We start from the raw sequence: 12888 nt of genomic DNA, 5'->3' as shown, positions 1-12888 counted from the left end.
AAGTGGTAAGGTCAAAGATTGGGAGCAATTTAGAATCCAGCAAAGGAGGATCAAAAGTGATCAGGTAAAAGGGGATATGAATACAAGTTAGTGGAAAACATAAAGGAGGACCGTAAAAGCCTCTTTAGGTATGTGAAATAGAAACAATGAGCAAAAACAAGTGTATGTCCATTACAGGTGAGAATAGGGAAATTGCAGAAAAAAACTAAACAATTATTCCTGTCTGCATTTACGGAGGGAGGTATAGAAACTCTCCCAGAAATTCTAGGGAGTCAAGGGGGTTGTGAAAATGAGGAATTGAAATAAATTAGTATCAATAAAGTGGTAATAATAATAAAAGGACATAACCTAAGGCTGTGCATCAGGATGCATGTAGCATTTGAAATAAAACAGCTGAACTGATTGTGCAAATAGAGGCTAATAGTGTATGATATAATAGACATTGCTACAGGATGGCATAGATTAGGACCTAAATATTAAAGGTATGTGACTTTTAGGTAGGATAGGTATTTCTGAAAAGGTGGAGGTTCTGTTAATTTAAGATGACATTAATACAATAGAGAAGGCTGACCTAAGTTCAGGAGACTTGGATATAGAAGCAGTTTGGGTAGAGATGTGGAATGGTAAAGGCAGAAAGTTACATGTGAGAGTGGTGTGCAGGCCTATAATAATAATCACACGATAGGACGTTTTAACAAAGAAGCTTATCAGAAAGGTACAGTGATTATCATGGAGGAGTTTAATCTGCTTAAAGACTGGAATACTAAAACAGACAAAAGTAGCATAGATGATAAATTCATAAAATGCTATTGGAACAATTTCTTAGATCGGTTGCTTCTGGAGCCAACCAGATAGCAGGCTACATTGACCTGGTATTGTGCAATAAGATAAGATTAATTAATAACCTCATAGTGAAAATGCCCCAATTGAATGTTGAAGCAGGCTCGATGGACCGAATAATCTTCTACTCCTCCTACGTTCCCACATTCCAATAGCTGCCACACCGCAAACATACTTTATTGGCTATGAGTGCTCTGGGGGATCCTATCCTACATTGTCCTAAATGTAAGTCTTTCTTTCTACCTGAATGGGGTTGGTCTGCAGAGGGCGGTGTTCCTTTTAATTCTAAAGGGAATTGATATTCATTGAGAATGATGATTTCTTTAGCTGTTTTCCATTACTTATGTAGCTGCTGTAGTCGTGGCTGAGTGTTTAAGGCAATGGACTAGAAATCCATTGGGGTCTCCCCATGCAGGTTTGGATCCTGCCGACTACATATGTACCTTTAAGGGTGGCACTGTGGCACAGTGATTAGCACTGTTGTTTCACTGTGTTTGATTCCCGGCTTGGGTCACTGTGCAGAGTCTGCACATTTTCCCCGTGTCTGCGTGGATTTCCTCCGGGTGCTCCGATTTCGTCCCACAGTTCGAAACACATGGTAGTTAGGTGCATTGGCCATGCTAAATTCTCCCTCGGTGTACCCGACGAACAGGTGCCGAAGTGTGGCGACTAGGGGATTTTCACAGTAACTTCATTGCAGTATTAATGTAAACCTACTGTGACACTAATAAAATGAACTTAAAAACGGTACCATCACACCTTTTAATCTAATTTCCTAATTCGTAGACCCGGAGTTTATGGGAAGATTCAAAAGATTGAGGTGAAGGGAGAGGGTGAAGTCGTGTTGTGGAAGGTAAAGACAAAGCGCAAATGAAGTAGCTCAGAAATGTCCTGAAAATTGTCCACTTGATCACTGTCTTGAGCTCTTCAAACGTATGTCCCTATAAACTCATTGTCTAGCAAATCTGGGCATCCATTGTAGCAGGATGTAAAGGACTGTGTGCAACAATGCACGCTGGAGTGTTGGGAAATTAGGTGCACATTTTAATGATGAGACTGACCTTAATTTAAATATTTCTATGAAGGCCACACTAATTGCTCAAGCGGAAACTTTTATTTAAAATCAAAATTGAATGTGGAAATAAATAGCGCAAACTCAGCAGCAATCTGGCAGAATAAATGTCCTCTGAATTCTCTATTGCATTATAGCCCACGTGAGGCAATAAGGAGATTGGTATCAACCCCATTTTGGCCTGATTCACGTTGAGTGCTTTTCCCTATGAAATAAATTGTTCCAAATACTGGCGCATTCCCATGGGATGATAGGGTGTGGGGGTGGCAGTGAGTGAGGTGGGATGGGGGTAAGGTGAAGGGGAAAAGAAGGGATGGAGCAGCCTGCTCTCTGTTCCAAAAGACAGTACCAAAGGTAACAGGGGAATATTAAGCTATTATTGCAGACAAATAAATGTGCTGGTGAGTTAAGCAATACAACAATCAAATGGGTTGGTGGACCCCCAGGGATCTCTTCACAGATTATCTAAAGACCAGGCTCTGTGGGGCAGCAGTGCTAACCACTGTGCCACCATGCCTGTGACTTAAGCAAAGTAAGCTATATGAAACTAAACTGACGGGTTGAGTTATTGCAAAGACCCAAGTGCTGGTAAAAGACAGATTTGGATCTGACAGGAGAGCATAATAGCTCAAGGGAATGGAGGTTTATTTATTTGCATGTACAAAGATGTTTCTAAATGGCATCTCTGACTACAACATACCTAAAATAAAACTGTTTGATGGGACTTCCTGAAGTTACAGACAGCCAGAGGCCCAGATGGCTGTTCAAAGGTCAGGTGCGCAGTGATGGGAGAATTCCCAGCCTTGTGAACCTGATCTTTAAAAATGGCCACCAGCAGGGCAGATTTTCATCTGGGAGAGGGCTGGATTGGAAGTCAGGCAAAGGGTGCCCGGTGCAGAGGCAAGCTGGGAGGGATGCCTGCTTTTGTCCTCTGGCAATGTTTTTGAATAAACAAAGAAAAGAATAACAAAAGAAAATCCATCCGCACACATTCTCCATGTCCTATCTGTGTCAACATCTGGTACCTCATTTCCCTCACTTATGCACCATGGCTTCTCATAACCCCTATGCCAATTCATGCCCCACTACCCACCCCATTGGCCCCATATACAACCTATTTCCCTGATATCCACATGGCTCTTTAGAAGCCTTCTGCCAACTTAGTGTCAACTCATGCTAACCCATGACCCCCACCCACTCTATGCCAACTCATGTAATATACCTTGACAGCTCCTTGACACCCTTGACAATTTGTTGACATTTTTGACTGTTTCTTGACAGCTTGACAGTTCTTTGGCAGTTATTTGGCAGTTATTTGACAATTCTTAGACAGCTGGACAGTCCTTTGACAGTTCAGTTGCAGCTTGACATTTTCAATGAGTTTGTGTGTAAAACGTGCATAATCATGTTCACTTTTAACAATCCTGAACGGAGCCATATATCTCCCAAAGGTCAGAACTGGCTGGGTTGGGGAGGATTCAGGGAATTGGGGGGAGGGGGGGGTGGTGCGGTACATTTCATTGGTGAGTCAGGTGGTGAGGTCAGGCCTGGTTGAGTCGAGGAGTTGGGGTCATGTGAACGGTTGGATGGTGAGGTCGGGTCAGGTTGGGCCAGTGGGAATTGGGGATCAGGGAAGTCGGGTGGTGGGGGTAATCTGATTGGGCTGGGGAAGTGGGGGCAGAAGGGGTAGTCAGGTATTAGGGCATTTGTTGGGGGTTTCAGTTATTTAGTTACCCTGGAGTTAGACTAGGAATTTCAGTCTAACATTTCCTGGATAATTATCCAGATAAGTAAGTTGGAACTATCCAAACTCTAACTCAGAGGCTTTTTCCAGGATTGGGGGAGCAGGGAATTTGCCCATCAGAAGTTCTAGCCTCTTGGCTATTCCCATGGGATCACTGCATTAGGGCCACTGAGAGGTAGCACAAGTTGTGGGGGGGGTTTGGGGGAGTCATTCAGTGTGATCCCAAGGCCATTATATTGCCAGGTGGTCAGCACCAACAGTAAAATGACCAATCTGTAACCTCATGCCCAACACATCTCTCACTCTACCATTACCACCAAGGTGGGATACTAGCCCCTGTTCAATGAAGAGTGCAGGAGGGCATGCCACGAGCAGCACCAGGCATATCTAAGAATCAAATGCCAAGCTGGTGAAGCTACAAAACAGAACTATGCACGTGCTAAATAGCAGCAACAGATGTGATAGACAGAGCCAAGTGATCTCAAAACAAATGGATCAGCTCAAAGCTCCACAGTGCTGCCACATCCAGTCCTGAATGGTGGGGAACAATTAAACAACCAATGGGGGGAAAGAGGCTCCACAAAATGGAGGCTCCCATCCATTAATGTAGCATTTGCAACCATCTTCAGCCATAAGAGCCGAGTGAATGATCCATCTCAGCTCCTCCTAAAATCCCTAGCATCACAGATGCCAATCTTCAACCAATTTGATTCATTCCAGGTCATATCAAGAAAAGACTGAAGATACTGGTTAGAGCAAAGGCTGCATTCCAACAATAACTTTGCTCTGTCTATGGTATGTTGCTCCCACTGTTTAGTATGCATGAAGTTTTGTGGTGTAGCTTCACCAGGTTGGCACCTCTTTTTCACGTTCGCCTGGCATTATTCCTACACTCCTCACTGAACCTGGGCGGTTGTCCTGGCTTATTGATAATGGTAGCATGTGGGATATATCGGGCCATAGGACTGCAGGTCGTGGTGGAATATCCACAGATAATCTCCTTTCCAGCTTCCGTGACTTAATGACAGAAGAATATTTCCCAAAAACCCTCATTTTTGGCTAGTTTTATTAATAACAGGATGAGTTTGAAGATACTTTATTTAGAAAACCAATCTGGAACTGAATCATAGAATCATAGAATCCCTACAGTGCAGAAGGAGGCCATTCGGCCCATTGAGACTGCACCGACAATAATCCCATCCGGGACCTATCCCCGTAACTTGACGTATTTACCCTGCTAATCATCCTGACGCTAAGGGGCACGGCCAATCAACCTAACTTGCACATCTTTGGACTGTGGGAGGAAACCTGAGTTTCTGGAGGAAACCCACACAGATACAGGGAGAGCGTGCGAACTCCACACAGTGACTCGAGGCCGGAATGAAATCCGGGTTCCTGGCGCTGTGAGGCAGCAGTGATAATCACTGTGACACCCCTATTCTATATTCTACATAGAGTATTCTATCGTTGCACTTGGGATTGTAATTAGGTCAAACTTAGAAGAAAGAAACAATATTTAAATTATCGCTTAAATAATGCTCACCTTGGGTGTTTAAGTTATGTTATTGAATTGATCCTTAAATTGCACAGAATTTGTTTATTAGCCTAAAAGATTGAATTGGTTGGAAAATGTTTAAGACTTTTTGGGGTCATGTAATCAACAGAAAAATGCTCTTGTGTTTATCACAATTTGCAGCTTCCTCATCCTGATCCTTATTTGGGCTTTTGAAAAAAAAATGGATTGGCAATATTTCACTGGGTTTTAAATTGTTGCATGCGCTGTCCTCAGGAAAGGAAAATATCTCTGATGTAACTAAAAAGTTAATTGGAGGAGTGCGTATGCCTTATGAGTAATATCCAGAGTTTGAGCCCTGGAGGTTGTCTCTCATTTTAGCCTGTGATTGAGAAACGATGTCAGGCAAAAACTGTGTGATATCAGTGTGCTGAACATCTCGGAATACTTACTGAGTTACTGGAAATGCAATATTCTATTATAATAGCAATAATTAATCCTTGGAACTGATTTGCTGCAGCCACCATTGGCTGAAGCAATTGCCCATTACCTAGTTCTATTTAAATAAAGCGCCAAGAATATTCATAGTCTGTTGGCACATTCATATTTCACTGTGCGAATGAAGTGTTATTGCTGTCAAAGGTGCAATTTAACTTTCAAACAACAAAATACTCTTCTGTTTTTAATGTTTGTATTTGGAACATAAACATCAAAAGACGGGCAGAAACTGTCAGTGAAAATTACAACAAAATGCTCTCCATTGACAGGCCATCTGGTTTAGGCTAGTGGTCATGCAGTTTCAATAGAATTCTTTCATGTAATTTCCCCAAGGAACTGTCTGGAGTTTCAAAAGCTACAAGTATCTCAGCAAGGAGTTCTGAGTTCACACTTCAATTGACAATTTAAAGAAGCTATTAAAGGATTGGTTGTGTTTGATCTGGGATCAGAACAGAAGTTCACCTCGCTCTTCAACTACACACTGCATCAGATTTGCTACATAATATGACCCTGAGCTTTTGAACAATCGTGCTATCTAATTTGCACACCAGCTGTGATGTTATTGAATTTGGATACCCGAGATTCTGTGCTGCCATTCAATGGGATCATAACTTCATTGTATTTTAAATCCATCCACTTTTCTTGACTCAATGTCCCTTTATATTCTTGATGTGGAGATGCCGGTGTTGGACTGGGGTGAACATTTATATTCTTGCCTGGCAAAGAACTAGCAATCTCTGATTTTAAATTTTTAATTGAGCTAGATCGATTGCCTTTTGTGGGAGAGCATTCCACATTGCTCTGCCCCTTTGTGTGCAAGTTCAGTCCTGAATGGTTTAACTCTGATCTTACGGTTATACATCCTTGTTCTATACTCCCCTTGCAATGGAAAAGAAATTCTCTCCATCTTTCAAAATCTCCAAAAATTTCATTCAAATCTTACTTTAACCTTAACATTCCAGGGAACACACGCCTAGCCTCAAAATCTAACTCTTTGAGCCCTGATACCATGTTGATCAATCTGCATTGTGTGGTGGACCTCAGTTGTGCCTTTGTCCTATATGGACCACCGTTGTGTGTTTGTCATACCTGGACACATCCCCTCCCAGTTTGGCTCCTCCCCTCGGCACCTAGTATAAAGGTGGCTGTCTCCTCCCCCTTGTTCAGTCCAGGTCGGTTATTTGTTGGGATGTGCTCCTGATTCTGTTGTGAATAAAAGCCTACACTTGTATTGGCACACCGGTAGTCTTTCGCCTTATTGATAGCGCATCACATTGCACTTCTTCCAAGGCCAATGGGTATTCTTTCCAAGCTGCATTGCCCAGAACTGTAACACTGTTCTCCAGATGTGGTCTCACAAAGCATGGCTTTGTGCAGCTGTAGCAAAACTTCTTCTCCTCTAAATTTCAGCACATTTAGAAAGACTTAAGGGCTGTATTTTTGCAGGGTTGGAAAGACTCCACAGATCTTTAAAAAGTCATTGGGACCTGGATTTGGAGGTCCTGTCCACATTTTCAACAGGTTAATTTTTGCCAGCAAGGGAAAGGGGGTGGGGCATGACTCACAAAACAGGGCAAGCTAAAATCAGCAGGCCAATTTGAACTTTGTGCTGAGTTCCCATTTTGGCTATTGTAGGATCCTTAATCCACAGTGTTGAAATCACAAATTGATGGAGCAGATCTAAATACTGTTGAAGGGCAGATACGTTCTGGTCAAAATCATGGTCTAAAGTTTTTCTGAATTCCACACTCTATAAATATCAAAAATCGACAGAAACTGTCAGTGAAAATTACAAAAAAACCTCTAGTGGACAACTTTGATTGAAAGGCCATATGGTATAGATTAGTGGTCATGCAATTTCAATAGGGTTCTTTGATGTAATTTCCCAGAGGAACTGTCTGGAGTTTCAAAATCTACAAGTATCTCAGCAAGGGGTTCTGAGCTTACAGTTTAATTAGCAATTTAAAGAAGCTATTAAAGGATTAGCTGTTTTTGATCTGGGATCAGAATAGAAGCTCAAGACAATTGCCTTAGGAGGGTGTGAATGATCCATCCATCTCCTTCTCCTGGCAGAGTTGATGGATGTTCACTCCCCGGTTTCCTATCTCCAACTGGAAACAAATTGACCTTAAACTAAATTCAAAAACCCTTTCTACCTTAAAAGAGCCCCTAGTTGCTAAGCAATGACCACATGGATCTGCTAGTTTTTATTTATTATTCACACTGTAACTCTCTCTAAGCACAATAGGAGCACAGTTGGAGCTGAGTCAATCCCTACATATGCAAACACCTTTGTCTAGCAGGAATCTAACCATAGGTTTATCCTTCCTTACACAGAAACACTAAGTTAAGCCCACTTAAAACTATATCTTGTTTCTAATGTCTACCAATACAAATATAAATCCCTTAAAACTGCCTTTGTTTTCCAAACAGCAGGTCCAACTCAAACCTGCCCTGCACCCCCCACCCCGCTGCCCACTATAATGAAAATTGGAACTAACAAGGACATTTAACAAAGGTGGGTCTACTAAATTAGGAAATTTTCCAGCTAGGCTACTTGCTTCGGTGGTGAAAGTTTGGTCTTAACATTCCATTATTACCTTTTATACTTGGCCTGTAAGTGAGAGAGTGATATATTGAGATTGTGACCTTTAATAATCAGTTTGTGTGTAATACTGGGTTTTGTTAGTCTCAGTCGAGGGCCGATATGCAAAGAAAAGAACTAAATCTATCTATTTTTCTTTTCCTTCCCTGAGCAGGAGTGTAGTTTGATCTTAATCACTCCAATGAAAACCAACAAAATTCACCCAGGGAGAGTAGTCAAACTCAAATGTCATTTCAGGCTGGTATTCAAGAACTTATGATCTAGTTATCTGGAATGCCTGGGTTGCTCCATTATTCGCTTTTCACCATAATGCATTATTTCTTTAACACTCTGCTCAACAATTCTCCAAAAAGCCTTCCATTTCTCATAGCGTGCAATAATATCCTATTCAGCCATTCATATCAATTGATATGAATTGCAATGTCTAGTTTTAAATAAAGTAATTGTTCACAATTCCAAACTTCCTTAGAATTAAAAGCTTTCGTTGTTACTTCCCAGCTTAATTGTAATCCCTTGTCTCAATATTTCACGCTAAATTATAACCAAATTAACCAGGAAAATAATATTCAGTTCATTTGGAGAGATGTCTTATGAATATAGAATATATTTATAATTAGGAGGCGGCACGGTGGCACAGAGGTTAGCACTGCTGCCTCACAGCGCCAGGGGACCCAGGTTCAATTCTGGCCTTGGGTGACTGTGTGTGGAGTTTGCATGTTCCCCTCATGTCTGCATGGGTTTCCTCCAGCTGCTCCAGTTTCCTCCCACACTCCAAAAGTGTGCGGGTTAGGTTGATTGGCCATGCTACATTGCTCCTTAGTGTCAGGGGTTTTAGTAGGATAAATACATAGTGTTATGGAGATAGAGTCTGGATTGGATTGTTGTCAATGCAGGCTCGATGGGCTAAATGGCTTTCTGCACTGTAGGGGTTCTATGATTCTATGAATTAAATTGACTAAATTTACCTTTTGCTAATTTTTTAAGAGATTCTTTCATGGGATACGAGTGCTGCTAGTAAGACCAACATTTGTTATTCATTTCAAATTGTTTTTGAGAAGTTTGTGATGAACTACTTTCTTGAATCCACCCCCAAACTCCCCCAACCACCCCCTCCCCTCCGCCCCAGTCAGTGTGGTATAAGTACACCCAAGGCCTTAGTTTTCGACGAGTAACGGAAAGAGATAGTCAGCTGGAATGACAAGAGCTTAATGTGCACTTACCTGCACTTGAACATTGAGCTGAAACTTCTGATGGCTGGAGCTGCCTGGGGTCTGCATTGAAAGACTCCTCGCAGGCCAGAACGCAGTCCAACTCTGGCAGATTCAAGGAGGCCATGCCCCCTTTTTTACTGTACCAACTGCCATAAAGCAACAATGTTTAAAGAGCCCAGTGAAATGGACAGGCCAGGAGAAAGGTAAGTGTCAAAGGTAAGTGTGGGATTTGGTCGATGGTGGGGGCAGTGGGGGAGGGGATTGCAGGCTGGGGATATAGGTAGGGGATGAGGGGAGGGGTATGAGGGACAGAGGATTAGGAGAAGTCAGAGGTCAGGGGTGGGGGGATAGAGATCATGGGTGTGGGGACGGAAGTTGGGGTTGGGGAAATTGGAGATTGGGAGTGGTAGGGGAGGTTGGGAGGGTCGGTGGATGTTGAAGGTTGGGAGGTTGGAGGTGAGAGGGGGGTTGGGTCAGGAGTGTGGGGGTGTCAGATTGGCTCTGCTGTTCGGCAGGGGTGGTCAGATCGGATCTGCAGATCAGGGCTTTTTGGGCCCACAGGGGGAGGGGGAAGTTCTTGGTGGGGGGGAGTAGTCGGGTGTGTTGGTGGAGTCCAGTGGGGTTCAAAGGTATGGGGGGAGTCCCATGGGGGGATTAGTCTGGGTGTTTGCAATAACCATTTTTCTTTGAGCCACGTAGACTCCAATCAGTGGAATGTTTTTGCCCTGATTCACATTGATTCCTTTTGCTAGGGGCTCCTGGATGCCACACGCAATTAAATGGTGTCTTGATGTCAAGGGCAGTCACTCTCACCTCACCGTAGTACTTCCTACTATTCTGAGTGAGAAAGGTTTTTTAAAAAGCAGAAACATTGCGGCATAACGGATAAAAGCTTAGTTTTTAATGTTGGTGAACAGTTCTAGGCTCCAAAATTCATAGAATCCCTGCAGTGCAGAAGGAGGCCATTTGGCCTATCGAGTCTGCACCGACTCTCCAACAGAGCATTTACCCAGGCAGTATCCCCATAACCCCACATATTTACCTCGCTCATCTACACATCTTGGAGCACTAAGGGGCAATTTAGCACGGCCAATCCACCTAACCTGCACATCTTTGGACTGTGGGAGGAAACCTGAGCACCCAGGGGAAACCCACACAGACACGGGGAGAACGTGCAAACTCCACATCGATAGTCACCCAAGGTCAGAATTGAACCCGGGTCCCTGGCGCTGTGAGGCAGCAGTGCTAACAACTATGCCACCATGCTGCCCCGAACAGAAGTTCTATTGGTATCTATATTTTTGCCAGAGGAGTAGCAGGTGTGGTAAACCACTGTTAAGCTTATCGCCTGTGCGTGTGTGTGACATGCCTGGACACGCCCCTGCCGGCCCTGCCTGAGACTCCCCCCCCCCCCCCCCCCCCGCCCCTGGTCCAGGTATAAAGGGGACTGCTCCCAACCCCCCTGCCTCAGTCGCCGGACCAGCTCATCAGCATGGGTGTGCTCCAAGTCTTTTGTGAATAAAAGCCTTGCGTACTAACTAGTCATCGCTTAATTGATAGTACATCAGCAGGTCCGTTAAGGAAACAGGACATATAAAGTTACAAACAAATAACCGCGGATGCTGGAATCTGAAACAAAAACAGAAAATGCTTGAAAATCTCAGCAGGTCCTACAGCATCTGTGGAGAGAGAACAGAACTAACCTTTCGAGTCTGGATGACCCACTCGAAACATTAGCTCTGTTTTCTCTCCACATATAAAGTTAAGTGAGGCCAGTCTTTACTTGTGAGAGCATAGGAGTAATTTTCACATGGTGCATCAGCGGGGTAAAGATGGGCAGAACTTGTCCTGTGCCCACCTGATGGAAGCAGCATGGGGCTGGTGCCCATTTTTGCAGAATATTCTGAATTAAGTTGGCAAGCTTTGTTAAAGTTGAAACACATTAAACATCATTGTGAGAAATCTTAAACAGTTAAATAAACGTTCTTGCATTAAGGATGTGCTGTATTTTCTACCTGCTCCACCCAGCCCTTGACGACGCAAAACAATCTTAAGATGACATTTCCAAGTCTGCCCACAAAGAAAACTGACCTTCTGCCTGACTTTACATGACCCCCACTTTTAATATTGGTTCTTATAATCCAAAAGTGACAAACACCAACACCTGAAATCTCCAGACCTTCACAAACCCCCCCCCCCCCAGAAAATGGTCCAAATGTCTAAATGTCACTATTTGCATTATTTCTCCAGAGTTCTCTTTAACGTTATAAAGGTAAGTTTATTTATTAGTCATAAGTAAGGCTTACATTAACACTGCAAAGAAGTTACTATGAAGTTCCTCTAGTCGCCACATTGCCTGTTCGGGTCAATGCACCTAACCAGCACGTCTTTCAGACTGTGGGAGGAAACCAGAGCACCCGGAGGAAACCCACGCAGTCACGGGGAGAACGTGTAAACTCCACACAGACAGTGACCCAAGCCGGGAACCCAGGTCCCTGGCACTGTGAAGCAGCAGTGCTAACCACTGTGCCACCGTGCCGCCCCTCCAATGGTACTCCAATAAGAGAAATTCGACCCCTGACATTTTTTCGGCAGAATAATTGTATGTATCGTATATGGCACAATGTTCCTACACTTGCAACAGTGCATCATGTTCAGTATCACAACAACGGCTACACTTCAAAAACATATTTCATGGACCAGAAAGCACTTTGAGATGCCCCGTGATCATGAAAAGCAAATGCTTTATAAATGCAAGTCTTTTGTTCTTTTCATCATCTGTTTTACTATGAACAGCACTGCAGCAAACCCATAGGTAATATAAAATTTGAATATTAAAGCTATTTTTTAAGAAGTGTGTATTTATGTATATATATATATATATTCACTGAAGTGAGTATCAGTGCTGGGAAAGGTTACATTTTCAATTATGCCACCCAGAAACTGATACTTTGTAATCACTGCGGGTACATGACCTGTGGTATTTTGATGTGTACTTCTTCTCCGATTACTGTATTGTTAGGTCCAAAGTGACCCCTTTTTCCTCATGTGTAACTTCGTATCAGCCAACCTTTCCTGATATTTAGGAGAGATCTCTTTTCGTTGCGGATCACTGCAGTTTTCTGTGACATTTCCTGTCAAGCATTACTGTGTGACCTGAGTTGTGTGAGTCAGATATGATGGTTAGCAGCTGTTATTGAGAGTATCAAACAACTGCCTTTTTTTTCCTTTGCCCACGTGCTGTGGGTTGACCCACAATGCCGTTAGGGAGAGAATTCCAGAACTTTGACCCAGCGACTGCGAAGGAACGACGATATATTTCCAAGTCAGGATGGTGAGTGGCTTGGAGGGGAACTTGCAGGTGGTGGTGTTCCCATGTATCTGCTGCCTGTGTCCTTCTAGATG

At 43.2% G+C, this 12888-nt stretch overlaps 1 non-coding gene across 1 annotated transcript; it reads left to right on the top strand.

The window, feature by feature from the left end:
• Positions 1 to 1194: 1194 nt before the first annotated feature.
• trnas-aga (transfer RNA serine (anticodon AGA)) lies at positions 1195 to 1276 on the top strand. The gene has a single exon. It is a non-coding gene; the product is annotated as a tRNA-Ser (tRNA).
• Positions 1277 to 12888: the final 11612 nt, after the last annotated feature.

The sequence above is a fragment of the Mustelus asterias genome, chromosome 13, assembly GCF_964213995.1.
Source record: "Mustelus asterias chromosome 13, sMusAst1.hap1.1, whole genome shotgun sequence".
Lineage (NCBI taxonomy): Eukaryota > Metazoa > Chordata > Chondrichthyes > Carcharhiniformes > Triakidae > Mustelus > Mustelus asterias.
The sequence above is the reverse complement of the archived record's forward strand: the minus strand, read 5'-3'. Positions and strand labels throughout refer to the sequence as shown.